Genomic DNA, 6757 nt, shown 5'->3' on the forward strand with positions numbered 1-6757 from the left:
TGTCTGTGATTTGTTATACATATTGCACGTAGAAATAAAAACAGTTCAAAACTAATATGTATTTTGATCTGTTAAATGTTTTCTTTTATTTCAGTATTGTTTCGCCTTCTTTTACTAAATTCTTTCTTGCTTATACTTGCTTATACAAGTTATTACTTATTCCGGGCATAACACAATAGGTCATGCACCAGTTGATACAACTGTAAAGGAAAACATTTTTGAGGTTGTATATTTAATATTTTCACTTATAGAGAAAAACCCGATTTCAACCTTGAAGCGAAGATCTTTTATAGGAAATTAGATAACATCAACTGGTAATTACACGTGTCTGGAGATATACGTAAATGTAGATGCATGTATGTCATTGCATGTGAAGACTTATCTATTCTGACATACATATATGTATGAATATACATATACATATACATATATAGACACACACACAAGCTGGTGTCTCTATGCGTGCGTATATGTACCAAATACCTCTGGAATCTTTTACTTAACGGAACTATTTTCATGGTTCCGTTAATGGCGTGTAATTGCCAGTTCCCAATTCATCGCTTTCTTTTTAGTTTTCGAAGCCTGGCTTCACAAGATTGGTACTTAGGCTTTTTTGTTTCATAACTAAGTGACCCAATAATCACGCTTATAATTTATATTCGTGTGTAGCATCTATAGATTTCCCATTCATCCGGAATAGATGTTTTCTTTTATCTTTAATGTTAACGTCTTCCGGAAAATTAATTTCTGTTATTGTACATACTTTTGTTTCTCTATCGCAGATCATTATGTCTGTTTTATTATGTTTAGAGTCTAACAGAAGTTTTAGTGGAGATATTCCAACAGTATTCTCTCATATAATGAAAAAAGCATAATATTCACAACATTGTAACTTACATTTTCATGTTCGGAACTACCTTTTGTACGGATTACGCTATGTGATGTTTTGTCCTTGACGTCTTGCCTCACAGGTATAGAGAACCGTGAGGACATTTTCTGGCAGCCGCTTATGATGTGGATAACGTCTTCGATGTTTAATTCCACCGTCTGCATCATTTTCAATATGTCCATTTACCTACCTGTTTTTCTCATTTACACACCAGGTATTTTGTTGTTATTTCAAGTTCCTTCAATGCAAAAGCATACCCTTCAAAGTGAGTGCTATGTCATATTATATTACACTGATTTCAAATCTTGGTACAAGGCCAGCAATTTCAGGGGAAAGGTAAGTCGATTACAGAGACTCCAGTGTTCAAACGGTACTTATTTTACCAGTGTGTGTGTGTGTGTGTGTGTGTGTGTGTGTGTGTGCGCGCGCGCGCGCGTGTGCGTGTGTGTGTGTGTGTGTGTGTTTGTGTGTGATAAGATACTGCTTCGCCATTTCGATATTTATAACTAATTGTTAAAACCCAAAATGCTTAGCAGTAATCACCATGCTTACTTATACGAGAAACATTTATAAGTTAATAAAAGGGATTACTTTATGACTGTTCTTTAGCCATTCGTTAATTGGTGTGCGCGCGAGTGAGTGCGCATACATACTAGCAAACATGCATATATGCATGCATGCATACATACATACATACATACATACATAGAAATAAATAAGTAAATAAATGCAGGTGTGACTGTGTGGTAAGAAGCTTGCTTCCCAGCCACATGGTTCCGGGTTCAGTCCCACTGTGTGGCACCTTGGGCAAGTGTCTTCTACTATAACTTCGGGCCGACCAAAGACTTGTGAATGGATTTGTTAGACGGAGACTGAAAGAAACCCGTCGAATATAGCGGTTCGGCAAAAAGGGAACCGATAGAATAAGTACTAGGCTTACAAAGATTAAGTCCTGGGGTCGATTCGTTCGACTAAAGGCAGTGCTCCAGCATGACCGCAGTAAAATGACTGAAACAAGTCGAAGAGAAAAAGAGTAAATGAATAAGAAAAACTAAATAAAGGACACGGATACAAACAGTATAGTAAGCAAACCCATACACACACAAAAAAAACACACACATACAAAACATATAGACGCGTGCGCGCGCGCTCAGGCATATGGACACAAAAGCATGATCAGATAAGTATACACACCAGAAGAAGACAGAATTGCCTAAATGGGACAGGAAGAGATACTTGGGATGGAGAGCCGCTTAAGAGGTCACAGGATGTGTGACGAAAGATTCCAGACAAAGGACACTAAAATAATAATAATAATAATAATAATAATAATAATAATAATAATAATAATAATAAAGCTGAAGTGCAGAACGAGTATATAGTGCGTGTGGTTATTTGACAAAAAAAAATTGACCGTCGCGAAATATAACTATATTTGTTTCAACACACGATTTAACATCATGAATCTTGCAGAGCAAATATATACACGTAATATGTGTGTATGCGCGCGTGTATGTAAATATACATGTATATATATTATATTAAACATATATATTATATATACATATATATCATATACATGCGTAAACACACACATATGCACATACATATGTACATATGTATATATACATACACATATACATTCATACATGAATACATATATACATGCATATATGCATACATACACGTACACACACGCACACAAACATACACACATACATATAACTGCATTAGAATGAGGGGATGTAAGTATTTATAGTGTATGTGTCACAAAGATGACCAAAGGGTTAGAAACTCGCTATCAGTCACTTGGTTTCGGGTTCAATCTATTGTTTGAATTTCACAATAGTCTTGGAACGCCCCAGGACTTATGAGGTTAAGGGAATATACGGAATCTGAATGGACGCCCATTCAACAATCTGTATCTGTACATCAAAAGGTTGGTATTGTTACATGATGTATCACATCGATTCTTCCTAAAGGGGCATCGATTTTGCTTGGAATACTCAACCAAATACACTCCAATGAAATGAGTAGGCACTTCAGTTGATCTAAGGGTTTACGGAGACTGTATGGAGTCCTGTCTGACAGCTACATATGTGGTTCAAAGGGTCAAATTTGATACAGAGTGTCACTCTAGTTTTATCTGATGATACCTAAATTTTACCTGGAATATTCAACCACTTAAACCCTAATATATTATAAAGCACTTCTGTTAATCGTCGAGGCTGACGGATGATAATTTTTTACTTTATCTTCAAAGTATCATATAAAAAAAAAAACACCTCGTTAATAACTTAACGATTGCCACGTTTAGTAAATATATATATTTATATTCTAGCGGAAAGCAATATAAACGCTTTTATTAGCAACGTATCTAAAGAGGAAATTTAAGAATATAAAAGGTAAAAAGAAAAATTATTTTTCTAATGATAAAAATATTTCAAAAACAAAAGAAAAAATTGAAAAATTGGAAAATAAGGAAAGAAAATAATTCAACATTTATACAATTTTTTTTTCGTTTTTGTTCCCTTTTTGTATAGCTCACCCTCTCACCTCTCTCTCTCTCTCCCTCTCTCTCTCTTTTCTTTCTTTTCTATGTTACGTGTAATATAGCAAGCAATTAGTAAGCTAATAATAAATCTAGGTTCAATTTATGTTATATAAATAGTTGAAGAACATAGGGGAGAAATGCAATGTATATGTGCGTGTGTTTTTGGTGTTGCATATGTGTGTGTGCCCGTGCATGAGTGTATGTGTGTTTGCGTGCAACATATATGTGTGATTGTGAATGTATGTATGTATGTATGCATGCATGTATGTATGTATGTATGTATGCATATGTGTGTGTGTGTACGCTTGCACTTGCAGATGAGGAAATGAATCTGATAGATAGATAGATAGATATATAGATAGATAGATAGATAGAAAGACATACAGACAAACAGAAAGACAGGCTGATTGATAGTTTAATGGATCAATGGTCGGACGGACAATTATATGTTTATATGATTTTGAGCGAGAAAATGTATATATATATGTGTGTGTGTGTGTGTGTGTGTGTATTAAACATTTTTCTTTTTCTAACGTAATATATACATACACACATGCACATGTACATACATATATACATACACAAATACACATGCACATACATACATATACACTTATACATACAAATACGTGTACATATACATATATGTGTGTGTATATATGTATATATATATATATATATATATATATATATATATATGTGTGTGTGTGTGTGTGTGTGTGTGTGTGTGTGTGTGTGTGTACGCCTGTACATATGTTTGTATAAGCGTGTACATATATATATATATTTGAAAATGAGGGTAGCTACATCAAACTCCGTTCTTCACCAAGTGCCACATATTAGAGGAGGCTCACAATAATAACAGTGTAGCAAAACGGCGGTGCTCCAGCATTGCCGCAGTTCTGAGCTGAAACTACAAAGAAAAAATATACATGTGTGTATGTATGTATGTAACATTACCCATTAACTCACTATGCTACACTTCTGCACGTACACACACATATGTTCTTGTCCATCTCAAAACATAACATCCCTCGCCTTCATCATCATCATCATCAACATCACCACCACCACCACCACCACCACCACCATCATCATCATCACCATCATCATAATCATAATCATAATCATCGTCACCTCCACCACCGCTATCAACAACAACGCCATCTAATACTAAATCGTATTTTATATGAGTTCTGTGTAAAGAGGACTTTTGCATTATTTTCCCTGCTTTGAAGCCCCCTATTCCTCGGCAATTTATCGCCATTTTAAAATACAAAAGCTGAACCAGAAATGTACGTCTGCTTTATTGATTTTTCTTTTCTTCTTTTTCTAAGTACAGAAGATGTAAATTCATATCTTTGTCCTATCCCAACAACGATCAGCCGCTACAATTACATTTCCGCTGCTTATTTAATTCTTCTTGTTTCATTTTTTTTGTTTTGTTTCTTTTGTACTTTCTGGGTTTTTGTTTTAATTTTCTTGTCCGTCGCCTTTTTTTTTAGTCTCTTTCTCTTCTTCCTCCCTGTACATACACCTACATGTGTATGTGTGCGTGCGTATGTATGTATTATGCTTAAATACATATACATATATATGTATATACGCACACACACATCTACGGCTGCGGGTGCAGAAGCGACACCATTTACGAGTGAGGAGAGCTCAGTGGCAGGGTGCGTTGTTGTCGTGAAGAACCCACTTCTTCGTGCTCCACAGATCCGGTCGCTTTCGCCTAATGTCCTCCCTCAAATGCTTCAAGACGTCATTGATTGTCATCTGGCGATCCTCATGCACAACCTGATGGATTTTTTCCACATTTCCGTGGCTGACCCTTGTGGCAGGTCTTCCAGCTCGCTCGTCGTCTTTCAAGTACGTTCTCCCGCTTTTGAAGCATCCATGCCAATCGAAACGTTGTTTGTGACCCATTGTACAGTGTACATTTAAGCACATAAGAGGTATCCATCATAGGATTCCTTCACGCTAGAAAGAACAGCTAAGTTCCAAACCACTATTAAGGATAAAATTTCGAAAGGAATGAAATGAAAAATAAAAACAGTTACCATCTAGTTTCCTGGACAATCGGTTTCTGATTTTTATTTCATTTGCTAAAATAAAAATCAGAAACCAGTAGCCCAGGAAACCAGATGGTAAGCTCGCATGTACATATATACACACATGCACACACACATATACAGTCACTAGGTGCATACATGGCTGTGTGGTTAAGAAGTTCTCTTCGTAACAACATAATTTCAGGCTCAATACCATAAAATATACAAATCTGCATATATACATACATACATATAAAAATACCCTGTTGATGTTGTTGAAATTCTAATGAAGGAGCCTTGGATCCAGGTTAGAAACCGGCTCTTTCTTTATTGGCAAGAAATCATGAAATAAAACTGAATAATGAAATCATACATTCATACATACATACATACATATATAAAATATTTCTTTAAAAATCAAAGAAAAAGAGGATATCTATCGACAACTGCTTCGAAACCTCCAGATTCTATATCCAGACTATAAATTCATATTCATACCAATTCACTAGGTTTTGTTAGTAAATGCTTAAAGGAGAATCTGGATAAACTGGGGTTTTCGGAAAGCGAAATCGACCCGCTAATTCGTACATTACAAGTGCAATCTGTGAGTAGAACAGTAAAAATATCCAAGACTTTTCTCAAGTTCCAAATGTGAATTTGTCTGTGTTAACTACACCCCAAAGATGGAGTCTTGTATTTTTGTTGGAAACCGGCTCCCTCCTCAGAGAAAGATTTATAATAATTAAAAATTAGAAGACACACACATACATACATGAATACATACATACATGCATACATAGATACATATATAGCACTTTTTTTTTCGTGCTTACAGCACCTAGTTTTCCCAAGTGGTCACCCATCTAAGTACTAACTAGGTTCGATGTTGCTTAACTTCGGTGATCGGAGGAGAACCGGTGCTTTCAACGTGATATGGACGTAAGCACTTATCCACAATACAGCACTTTTGCGGCTTTCTTGTTCGCCATAGTAGAAATTGCTTGCGGAACCATAAGGTTGAGAACTAAACTTCTTACCACACAGTCATCCCTGCGCTTGTAAATATGTGTGTCCTTGAATGTACGTGTGTGTGTGTGCGTGCGTGTATTTGTGTGTGCGCACGTGTGTGTGCATGCGTGTATATGTGTATGTGTGTTTGTGTGTGTGTGTGTGTGTATATAGGTAAGCATGTATGTATGTATGCATGTATGTATATCCACAATATAGTTCAATCCTTTTTCCACGATGCGGGGAAAAAGT

General features: G+C 35.9%; 1 non-coding gene across 1 annotated transcript; it reads right to left on the bottom strand.

Annotated features, from left to right (window-relative positions):
- Positions 1–6323: 6323 nt before the first annotated feature.
- Positions 6324–6442, bottom strand: LOC128248439 (5S ribosomal RNA). Its single transcript, XR_008264670.1, has one exon. It is a non-coding gene; the product is annotated as a 5S ribosomal RNA (ribosomal RNA).
- Between the last annotated feature and the right edge of the window lie 315 nt (positions 6443–6757).

This window comes from Octopus bimaculoides, chromosome 7 (assembly GCF_001194135.2).
Source record: "Octopus bimaculoides isolate UCB-OBI-ISO-001 chromosome 7, ASM119413v2, whole genome shotgun sequence".
In the NCBI taxonomy this organism is placed as follows: Eukaryota; Metazoa; Mollusca; class Cephalopoda; order Octopoda; family Octopodidae; genus Octopus; species Octopus bimaculoides.